Source organism: Struthio camelus, chromosome 2 (assembly GCF_040807025.1).
Source record: "Struthio camelus isolate bStrCam1 chromosome 2, bStrCam1.hap1, whole genome shotgun sequence".
Classification (NCBI taxonomy): domain Eukaryota; kingdom Metazoa; phylum Chordata; class Aves; order Struthioniformes; family Struthionidae; genus Struthio; species Struthio camelus.
In genome coordinates, this window is record NC_090943.1 from 85,544,033 (window position 1) to 85,556,409 (window position 12,377).

At 36.0% G+C, this 12,377-nt stretch overlaps 1 protein-coding gene across 19 annotated transcripts in view; it reads right to left on the reverse strand.

Moving 5' to 3' along the window:
• Positions 1 to 12,377, reverse strand: part of CDH18 (cadherin 18) — a 562,593-nt gene that overhangs the window by 75,586 nt on the left and 474,630 nt on the right. The gene's annotated exons all lie outside the window — the stretch shown is intronic.

Here is a 12,377-nt window from a genome sequence, read left to right on the forward strand (position 1 = left end):
GTGAAAGATAAGCTCTTATTCTTTTTACTACTTTCTTCAGAGAAAAGAAAATCAGAATTGAGTGATTCTATTCATTTTCATGCATCATCATCAGAAACATTTCCTTACATTTAATCAGTTACACATGCACAAGCAAAGACTACAATAAGGGTGCTATAATCACCTTTGTGGACGGAGTTTCAGCTGTGGAACTTGTTTTACTCATGATGAGTGCTGCAAAGAAAGACCCCTGCTGATTTCTTTGATCACAGGCAACCAGGGACCTCAAAAAGTTCAACAAAGGGAAATGCAAAGTCTTGCACCTGGGTAGGAATAGCCCCATCACCAGGGGGCTGGGGGCTGAGCAGCTTTACAGAAAAGGACAGGCAACCAGGGACCTCAAAAAGTTCAACAAAGGGAAATGCAAAGTCTTGCACCTGGGTAGGAATAGCCCCATCACCAGGGGGCTGGGGGCTGAGCAGCTTTACAGAAAAGGACCTGGGGGGTCCAGGTGGACAAGGTGACCATGAGCCAGCAGTGCACCCTTAGAGCAAACAAAGCCAACTGCGTCCTGGGCTGTGTTAGCAAGAGTGTCGCAGGCAGGTCCAGTGAAGTGATCCTTCCCCTCTATTCCATACTTGTGAAACCCTATCCGGTGCTGGCCTCCCCACTACATAAAAGACATTGATGTACTAGATCGTGTCCAGTGGAGAGTTACTAAGATGGTCAAGGGGCACACAATGTACGAGGAGAGGCTGAGAGAGCTGGGTTTGTTTAGCCTGGAGAAGGCTGAGGGTAAATCTTAGTGCTGTCTGTAACTACCACATGGAAGGGTACAGAGAAGACAGAATTGGATTCTTTTGGGAGACGCATGGTGATGGGATGAGATGCAATGGACACAATTCAGAATACAGGAAATTTCACTCACATATAAAGGAAAATAATCATAGTGAGAATAAATAAATAGCAGAACAGGCTGACCAGAGAGGTGATGGGATCCCCATCCTTGGAGACATTCAAAACTTGATGAGACAAGGCGCTCAGCAAGCTGATCTTACTGGACTTGCTTTGAGCAGGGAGCAGGCCCCTTCTAAGTTAAACTGTTTTGCAGTTTACAGGGGTGAATGTCAGGAAAACAAACACCCACTTTTCTTTATAACTTTATAAGTTAATATCAGTATCACATATCACATTCCAATAAAAACAGAATTCCTCTAATTTTTAAAGTACTTGAAATAAATAGAAATAAAACAGAAAAACGAGAAAATATAGTCAAACATTCTTAAAAGAAAAAATGAAAAATAAGTGAAATGTTACATTAATTAATATTAAAATTTCAAAAATCTAAATGTTTAGCATAACTTAGTTTTGAATCCTTAAACTGAGTGGTTGTTATACCTGGTAAGAAACTATAACATAGCATGATCAAATTTTGTTTCTGGGAAAATTTTAAACATGTAATAGCCATTAACAAAAATCAGCTTAATAAGAAGAGTCTTGATCTTCCAGGCAATCTGCTGTACTGTATAACTCCCAAAGTCTGTGATCACACAATGTCAGATGATCCAAAAAATAATTTCCAACTTCAGTTGTATTTTAAATTAATTTATTTGCATGTCTTCAGTAAAACTAGTCAGTCAGTCATTATTACAAGAGAAATGGAAATTTTCATGTAGTCACTACTTCCATCCTAGTCTGAAAATAGATCACACATATAAATAAGTGCACTATACACAAATAATAATATTTTAAACTGTGTGTACAGTGTTGAGAATGGTCTTATCTCAATTTTGAACCTTTTCGTCAGAAGCTTAGACTCTGGTCAAGCTGGCTAAAAAGAGTAAACCTGTATGTTTTACTTCATTGACGTGTTTTTCCTTTATATATGTAGAAATGGATTTTTTCACAAATTTCCCCTTAAAAATTGAGGCTAAGCTATCTAAGCACAACTTACACATACATATTATATTAGAAAGACACGGAAACATTTGGATAAAACTGCTTTCTCATACAACTGAACTATGCAGTTTCATCAAAATCAGTAAGCTTCACAAAATCTGTTCTACTTCCTGAAATTCCATTTTACTGAAAAATAGGAATGTAAAGAAGTCTTATAACTCAAAATATCCCGCTTTGACATTTTTCAAATAAATTGCTTCAATTTTTTACATTGAAATAATGTTTCATGTTGGCATTTCCTCATTCTCCTTTTAATGATATAATGGAAATGAAAGTTGAAATAGAAGCCAAATTTATTGGAACTGTTAATGTGTACGTACATGCATGGAGGGAGCACAGATTTTTTTTTTTTTTTTTTCTTTTCAAAGCTTCCATTTCAATTGAAAGCAGACTGACTTTCACAAAATGGAACCTCTGTCTTTATACAACTTTCATAATTATACTAGTCACTAAAGTTTCTAAACTACTTCATACAAACAGAAATCCCTCTGAATTACAATTCCTTCCTGCTTACTCTTTGCTCCAAGACAGTACTGTACTGAGCTAACTCTTCTAAAGAGTTAATAAGGACCTGTGGAACAAAACGATCCCTAATCTCTTGCTCTCTCTTGCATCACATTCTTCTTTTCAAATAAAAATGGGCATTTTTTTCAATTCCAAAAGGTCGAATTCAACATCTAGGATAAGTGGACTGGATTTAAGTTTAGGGTATGCTGAAGGAAAGGAGATGAGGGAAGGTTTAGTTCTCCCTCTTTTCTTGGTTGAATACACATAGGTAATTCCTAAAATTACACCATCAGTATGAGTTAGGTAACTACAATGAAGTCCTAATGCTTTAGCCTTGGTTCTAGCAACTGCACCAATCGTTTTGGCAGAATAGCTCTAAAATCACATATAATTTCAAATTTCTCCAATGAGCCCAAAAGTTCTAAGGGAAATTTCCTTTGTTGTTTTTTCCGAGAGTATAGTATGAAATACTCCAGCAGTTCCTTTTTTTAGTAGGAATTGCCCCTGAGTATCTTGAGTATTCTTGGCAGGGGCCCTTAAACATCACATAAGAAAAGAGAAAGTTCACAATAAGGAGGACCATGTCCCTGTTCGAAACTAGGAGGAAAAGAAAACTGCCACAGACCTTTTAAATTTAAATACAGCTTAAATCTTGTCTCATACTTGCTAGGCATTACTGCAACCCTATTAAGGGACTGCTTTTTCAGCTTTGTTTCCAGTATTTTTTCATCTTCATTAAGACAGTAAAGCAAGAAAAAAATACAATATGTACATATTATAGGCACACCCCACCTTGTTGCTCGTATCAGGCAAAGAACTTTTGCAGAATTTTGATTACTATGTTAAAAATCACATACATCACTTGGCATTTTGGATCTACTGGAGTGGAGGTGTGAAGGGCACACAGCTGGTTGGACCTCTGGACTGCTAAGTCCACTCATCCAAGGTCCATCTTAAAATTAGGTGGGAGATGTTTCCCCACACCTTCCTACACCTTTCCTGTTCCTTCCTATGTGGAAGGTTCTCCCAGAGCATATTTTTAATTCCATTTCCTGTCTAATTTTTCTCAACTCTAAATCATGCTAATCTGTTTTTGTGTTTTTCCAAAAACTTCAAGGCCTCTTCTTTACCCCAATATATCAGTAAACACCACCCATATCTCTTGTCAGCTTTTGCTGTGGTAGGCTAAACAGATTAAGTTCTTCCAGACCTCTCTTGTGATTTAGGCTCATCATTTCCCTGATAATTTCTCTAGTCTTGGACTGCACATATTCCAATTTGAATTTATCTTCCGTGAATATAGATCACCGGGATCCTACCACATTACATCACATTGTTTATTCATCTGTGATTGACTAATATACCAAGGACTTTCTCCTCCAACAACACTTCCAAATTAATGAGACCAACGTTATTGTAGATAGTCTTGTAATTAGTCCTATAACATGGTTTTAAACATTGTACTATTACCTTTCATTGCATTCTTATTACTCGACCTCAAAGTCATAAACTTTTCCTCTGTATCGACAATTCCTCACAACTTTTTGCCATCAGCAAATTTCATCAGCACAGTCCTGCATTTATCCTCAAAACATCAGACAAAATTGACCAAGAAGAAAATTGAGATGTCAGGCTCTGAAAAAAGATTGATATTTCTACTACTTTGGATAGTTTCTTTTCTTTCCTCTTTCCCATCACCTTTAGATTTCAGATAGCCCTGAAAATAAGTATATTTTTGGTAATTTCTACTTCCTTCTCTCCGAACCTATTCATGATACTGAGCCCCAATCAATTCCTGGTTTTCTCAGGTCTTTTTCTTGTAAGCTGCTTCTATACGCTGTGGCATCTGACAATGTGTCATGTTGTCATTTTTAGTGTTCTGTGTAGAAACAGTTTATTAGCATGTACGGAGAGATACAGCTAAAGGCTCAACTGTAACTGAGACTGTAAAAATCAAGATTTTTTTAAATTCAAGTGCACACAATTATTAAGAAAATGTCCGCCACAGCTAAGTGTTTAACTATGTACTTATCTGGTGCATTTGAAGTAATTCATTGAGAACCTATTTTATATTCAATAACCAACGGAGACTTTTGGTTGGCTTTCTCTTACAGCCAACTTGTGCATGATGTGTCAACAGAACTTTCCTAGAGTAAATCACAGTTCATTTTAACGTTCTTAGCTTAAAGGTTTCCTCTTTAGTGAAAAAAAAAATATTAGTTTCATTTTAACAACAAACTAGTTTGTCATGTGCAAGTTAAATTTTTGTATAGGAAATATTGCTTCTGTTGTTAGACTACGAGCCTCGTCATTAGAGATTTTCTGAAGGGCCAGTAGGTCATACTAGATCCACATGTACTCTGATTTCTCATGTGTCTGTCTTATCATAATCACAAACACTAAACTGTTCAAGTATACTTTTAAATATTTGTGTAATAAATAACTACACGTGTGATTGGATTAATTACTGCGGAAAACGTTACAAAATTACTGTTACAGGAAGCACTGGAATATGTTATTTTCATTCATATTATTTTCACTTTGTGAGTAGAACTTCTATTTCTGCCACTGCTTTGATTTAGGATATATGGTAAGCTTATTTGATTTTATTATAACTTATGCTCTGAATATAACTGTATATACTAAAATACTTCTCTAAATCTAATAATACTCTACCTTGAGAGAATTAGACACACCCCTTTTAAGAGAAAGAAGTAGTTTTTTGTGGTTTTTGCCTCTTTGGACAAATAGTGAGCAAGTACAAGTCTTAAGCATATGCACTTTTTTTTCCTTAAACTTCAAAATTACTTTCAAATTTGGAACTCCTGAAGATATCAAAGAGATTTTGGTCATACTCCAAATTCTGAATGCTCTCTAACAGAGGTGTTTTTAATCTAGGCCTCTGAGTTAGACCTGCTGTATATAAAGAACATTATATGTTTTGCTACTTATTAAGACATCACTAGACAGAACGAGCTTCATGGCTGAAAGTCAAAGCACTTTAGCAATGACATTTAGTGGTCAATTTTCTTCTATGTTCATGATTATAGTACTGAAAGACACTATGCCCTTCCGCAAAAAGCGTTAGTTCCTTAAAGAGAATTACCACTGAGGTAAAATACATGAATACTACATTGAGACACAATTGTTGTTATACAGCAGAAATGGTTGAAAAATAAATATATTTTCCATAGAAAATGGTAAGAATTTTGTAAGAAAACGGTAAATAACTAGGTTAGAATACAGTATTTCATTTGATTAAAAGCCAGTAGGATTAACTGGACTGGTTATATTAAAATGGATACCAACAGGAAAAAAATCTTTTCAATTTGCTATTAATAACTAAAGCCTTCGCAAAAAGTCTTGATGAGTAACTGCCTGAAATTACAAAAATCAAAAAAGCTAGTTCCTCCTGCACTGAGGAACTTGAAGAATGTGTCCCTGACTGAGTGGAAAGTACAGTAACCCATCTGGCAACTGCACGGATGCCAAATGCAATCATAGCGCCTCACAATGTTTTCATATTGAAAAGCTTAACCAAATTAAGTAAATGAAGAACCTGTTGCCATGCTGCCTGCCGATGAACAGGCAAGAAACTCTGATGTGCCATATGCAATTGCTGCAAATCACAGGAATATCTATTACAGAATTACCACAGCAACTGGCCACCCTAGTTGAGCAGGAAGCTGTCATTCTTTCTCTTCCCAGTAGTTAAAGCAGATGCCAGGTTTGTCAGCTCTGTTTCAGTTAATATTGCTCACAGTTTTTAAAGTACTTTTCTCTCCGCCTCTTGCAGGCTGGTTGAATCAGCAGGGCATTATCATCAGGAAAGTTTTTCTGCTGAAGTGTTATATTTGTCCTACTGTCTTCAAATTGCTGCTACTTCCAAATCACTCTGTTAGGGAAGACGTCTTTTCTGGACTTAGTGGGAGCGCATTGCTGGTTTATACCACTGTGACTGTAGCCACTCCTGTAAACATCAACTTTTCACTTAGGCCCAGACATCGGGTCTAAATACTTTGGCTAGTTCAGCACCTAAACAAAACCTACTTTTTTGGCACAAACCTCTTTATCTAACCACACAGTGCATCATACCGCTTGTTAAAACACTTCAAAAGAACATAAAGCTTTGTAAAACAAACAGCTATCCAAAATACAAGTAGACAACTGCTTAAGGCTAAGAAGAGCAATCTATGGGTATTATGCAGAAATGTGCCAACTGGCAGAGACCACATTAGCACTGGAATCAGAAGCAGCTGCAGAATGAATCACACACCTCAATCCTAAGCCCTGCTGATAGCCCAGGTGCCGCACTGACGTTGCTACACTGCTTTCAAACCCAGGGTCTTTTTAGTAACGTGTGGCCAGTGTGGCACTGTATGGCTGTAAAGGTATAGGTGTCTTTTTCACTTGTTCTATTGTGCTGTAGAAACATGGCCCTCTATTGCCTGAGGATCTCAGCGTAGGCTGGACAGTGACCTTTAGTTTACAGGCACATCTCTAGTGGTCTCTGGTGGGTTATACGGCTGTAAACGAACTATGGTATCTAAATATTTGTTTCTGTGTTTAAAAGTTAATCACGGATAAAATAGGTGTTGCGGTGGTATGGACAGTAGGGAAATATTTTTTAACAGAAACAGTGGACATACATAGAATGGAATGAGGTGCTTCTGTCCCAGTGACTTGAAAGTAAAATATGCAGTCATTCGACTTAAGTTGAGCCCAGTAAGACATACAGCATCAACTGTTTAAATATTTTCGAGCCAAAGGAAACCAGCTTCCATAACCATCTACACAAAACAGGCATGCGCTGGAAAATAAGAAAACAAATGGTCTCTTCCAGCTTCCAAAAATATTTTCAGATGCCCTAAAAAAAGTCAGTGGCCATGCAGCGGTGGGCAGCAGAGTCACTGGTAGCCAGAAACCTGGCTGTTTCTTTTTCTGTACGACAAAGCAATTAATATTTTCTTCCAAACACATTACTATTGAGCATATTACCTAGATTAAGACCTAATTAGATACAGCTTTTGTAATTATTCAGAAACTTTAAAATTCAGATTCTTTTAAAGCAATATTCCTTGCCTTTAAATAAAACCTCTAAGTGGAGATTATAGGATACAGTTAAATGTGTCCTATGATACACTAAATGACACACTGATGCATCTACAGTTAAAATACAATCTTCCAAAAAATTAGGATCTTCAAGTTTAATGGAGAAGTTTTTATCTAATGCTGTTACTGTATTAAAAGACAAATGGGACCACCGGACCTCTTCTAGAACTCAGGACATTAACAAAATTACAGCTGTCTGAACCCAGCAGTTTGATTTTGGTTAAAGCATATCCTCCTGAAAGCATGTAATTTTGTACTGGAGAGATCAAGAGGTAGAAAAAGTCACCTGACTCCTTGACAGAGCATTCCAGTTGTTACTCATAAAGTCAAAGATCTGCCTTTTATTTCGTGGCGTGCACTTTCAATTTCAAACCACTGACACTTGCTACCCTCTTTCAGACCTTTAGTTCCTGATATTTTTCCTTACACAGATCCCACTGTATTCTCACAAAGCTAACTGTCTTTATGATAAACTAAATAGTAAATCCTTTTCACTGTAAAACCTTTGTTACACATTTCAATTTTTTGCTCTTTTCAGCTTTCCAAGGTATTTAAAAATACAATGAAACAATTACTGATATTTCAGTAATGATCTACTCCCATCCTAGCATCAACCTCTGATGTAAATTTAACTTCCCTAAACTTTTGTGATTTTTAAAAATATATTGTCTTAGTGGCAAATATCTGAATTATCTAGGCACAGTCTGTCAGTTGTAATTAATTAGCACATAGATTTTGTTCAAATGTAGAATCTTCCCAAGACTGTATGTTATATGTTACGTTCAGTTTTCAGTCATCTGGGTACCGTTTTGACCATATTTGAGAACTTTTTTTCTCATGTCTGTAATCCTTGTCTCTCATTTTGTCCCTATTGTCAAGGTGATCTGCTTTGAAAAGAAACCACGGTATTATTCAACCCCATGGGAAAATGTGTTAGTTACCTCCGGTTATTTAGATATGTTATCATATACTTAGTGAAGACAAAAAGTTAAATTTAATTTCACAGAGGTATAGTTTAATAATCAGTGATAGGTAAGAAATGTGAAGTTAAGTGTGACTGACTGCGTCTTCATTTTTCTTTCCATTATGAAGGAAATACTAAGGAGCTATAGATTATGAGTGAAGTGGAAGCAGCATTAACCTTCAGCTCTGTTTTTTTTTTTTTTGTCCTTTGCATTCAAACCACAGGTTAAATAAATTTTGATGTGGATAGGTGATGGCATTATTCTAATAATAAGCAGTTTTTGCTATTGATAATAATGATTACTATTTTAAGAGAGGGGCATTACCAAATTTGTGAATATAAGCGGTCCATTTTGAGTTAGTTCTAAGCTCTGTCTTTCTTGTCAAATGGGATTTCCTTTGAGAAGATTCCTGTACTTAATTCCCATCTGCTATGTTCAGAGGTTACTTAACACATCCCCTTTTTACTTAATTGTTTTTTTCATCTCTTGTCATAGTGTTGTTCCTTGTCACCAAGGATTAAGTACGTCTATGAGAAGTTCACACTCTGAAGAAATCACCTGCAATGAGTAATTTCCTCCCTTCCACCATTCTGTGCCCTTGCCTTATCTTAATACACATATCATTTGCTTTTTCCCCTTGCCTGCCTACTTGAGAAATAATCTGTTATGGAGAAGTCCCCAATAGCTAGGCAGCATTAAAGTTATCTGTATAATCCTGTATATATGTATCTAGATGTATTTCACTGCTAGCTTAAACATACTAGTGTAAATATTTGTTTATACAGCCAGCACTCACTTGTGATCCATTTTGAGCAAACAGATTATCAACCTGTTTTTTTCTGATTAGGACACAGAACCTTCTTCTTTGGTGTTAAATACATTTTTTAAATGAATTGTTGAAAAAGAAAAGTAAAATTTCAACACAGCAGGAGCATCGTACTTCTCTAGGCTTGCCTCATGCTGCCTTACCTGAAGGACACACCTACTGTGTTGTTAGGAATGCATCAAAGTTTGACCCCTTCAATTTGGTTGTTCAAGTTGGAGGATGTGACCGTTCAGCCCTATTCACACCTAACCATATGTTTCTTCCGAGATGTAGAAATGCCACTAATTTAGGATTCAGTTCTAAGAAAATGATTATGAGTCGACGCAAGACCACTGAAGTATCCTCTGCTGCAAATTGAATGAACACTTTATCATGCACTTGTGTACAGGGAACTAGTATAGAATGGCATATTGCTGCTAGATAGAGGAATATTTTTAAGCCAGCTTTTTTTAAGGCTTTCATCTAGTCCTCCACTCCTCATCTCCAACAGTTTTGTGTGGAGAAAAGTGAAATCCTTAATAACGGAGAAGCAATTTTAGGAGTGGTCAAAAACTCAGATTTGCCTGAAAGTAAGTTTTACTCTGTTTTGTTGTCTGAAAATTCATAGGAATTTGTCACGTACAACTAATATTTCAAAACAAGCAACTTCCATATATTCAGAAGGGCATAATATTTGGACAAACGATTTCTGGAAAAGCATATATTAGCCCTTTTATGAAAACTTTTCAGAATCTGCTCTTCAAAAAATTGGCAGAATTTTCATATCTTTCCTGAAGATTCAACGTAGAAAATATTACTTTGAGTCTTCTGGAAAGAGGATTAGATTAATGGAGTATAATAATCATTTTTCAGTCCCAAAACCGTGCAGGCTGTTAGATTATCCCTGAATAATGAAGCGGCTAAGGAAATACAGCAATTAGAAGTTACAAAGTAGAGAATATTGATAAAGAAACCTGAAGGCACTGAAACTAACGGTAAGTTAATGGAGATTAGAAGGGTGTTTTTTCAGAAGGCTGGCAAAAGGCAGGCGAAAAAAAGGAAATGTAGCAATGGTAGGATCATGAATAGATGAAAACGATTGATAACATTGTTAGTAATGATATATGTTAGTATATCATTATAGATGAAGATGATAACATTGTTAGTACTAATATATAATTTAGTAATGGGAAGAGTTTGATCCATCTGGTATTTGGAAAGAAGCAGAATTAGCCAACAGAGCAAGAATGCGTTCTTTTCTCCCCGTAATACTTACTCATTACCTGCCCGTGGGCATGCTGCTTAACTTCAACACCTCTTTGACCCATGTATAACATGTTTATGACCTTGCAGGACTACTGCATGATTTGCTAAGTAATTACTATATGGTATTTAGAGGACAACTTCAGTCAACACTTAAGCATTCTTCTTTGTAAATTTTAAGTGCAAATGAGATTGGGGTCAAATCGGAAAGGTGAAACATTTTTTGCATGTATAACCTAGATAGTCGAATAGCACTCAAATCATTTCTGCTTCATGAGTTACGCTTGTGGCTGTGCAAGCTAATGTCTGTTCAAAGCATAAGCATCAAATTGAACAATCAGTGAAACGGTGAAACGCAATCAGCAAAATTTCTTCATTTTGGAAGTTGCTTCAGTACCAGATTTAGTACATCATAGTATATATATATATATGTAGTATATATATATGTATGTGACAACTACCTTACAAACTTGATTAATTGGTTGCCTTACAGGTCCTTGAATGAAAAAAAAAAAAAAACTAGCAAAATAAAATACTATTGTAATATTTGCTGCAAAAATATTGTAACCAACAGAAATCTATAAATTTATTGAATGCTTATTACTTCTAACAAAGTACCAATCTGTTCCCACAGTGATGTAAATAAGTTTAAACTGTCCGTAGGAGAAAAAACATCTTCAGGACTGCACTCTGGGTAAACAGAACACTTACTAAGGAACCATAACACATATAGGTATTTCTGAACCTGAAAATGTATCTGTAGTGGAATTAAACATACCACAGCTTTCATAACTTTCTGACAGATACAAAAAAAGATGTTGGTGGCATATAGATGAAATTTTAAGAAATCATAGAATAAACCCTCTTGTAAGCGTCTTCACAGAGGCTATTTTCTTTCTTAGGCCAATACCCACAAACTCTTTGTCCATTACGTGACATAATAGATAGCTATTGACTTCTGTTGAGATTCAATCAGGATTTATTGACCTAAGAGTTTGATATTGATCTAGCCAGAGAAAAGATAAATCTGTACCTGGAGGCACAATGAATCTTAAAGTTGGCTGAACAGAGAGGACTGTGTTGTTCCATTGTTACAGGTGCACTGCTATCAAGAAAAAAATGACTACTGATCATGGACTACTGAAGTATTGTAGCTTGTTCAAAAGAGACCCCTCACATTATGATAAATTAAAAATCATAATAAGGTCACACACAACATAAAATATGATCGCTTCCCTACAGGAGACAATTTTATAAAGTTGTTTCTCTTTTTGCTCTGACTGACTATATTATGCTGCAAGGCAGTCAGCCTGGAAGTATTACTATCGAAACCCTTTTGGTATTGAAACTGAACCTTGTCTACATTTGAAATCATTCTGCATTTAGACAAAGCATGAATTTGAAAAAACAAGTGTTTTTCTTGAAAAGCTCTCTATGGAGGCAATCTTGTTTAGCAATAACTCCACATACGTGTTGCCATCAACTTTGGGAAAGCCAGGACTTTGTCTCAGATCCCATAGTGAGGAAGGATACACAACTTTATGAAACAAGTCACAAGGACCGCAAATTTATATACCGTTACATTACAAACGTCTATGCTGGGTACTGTGAAGAAAATATCCTTTCCCTTTCTCCTACCTTTCTTAGCTACAGTCTTTAAAAAAATATAATAATAGTTTTCGGGTTTCAATTACTTCTTTGAAAAAATTATTGAAACCTACTGACCAACAACTTCATTTTGTTGATCAATCAGCAACCATCTTCACAAACCGCATATGACCCCTTCT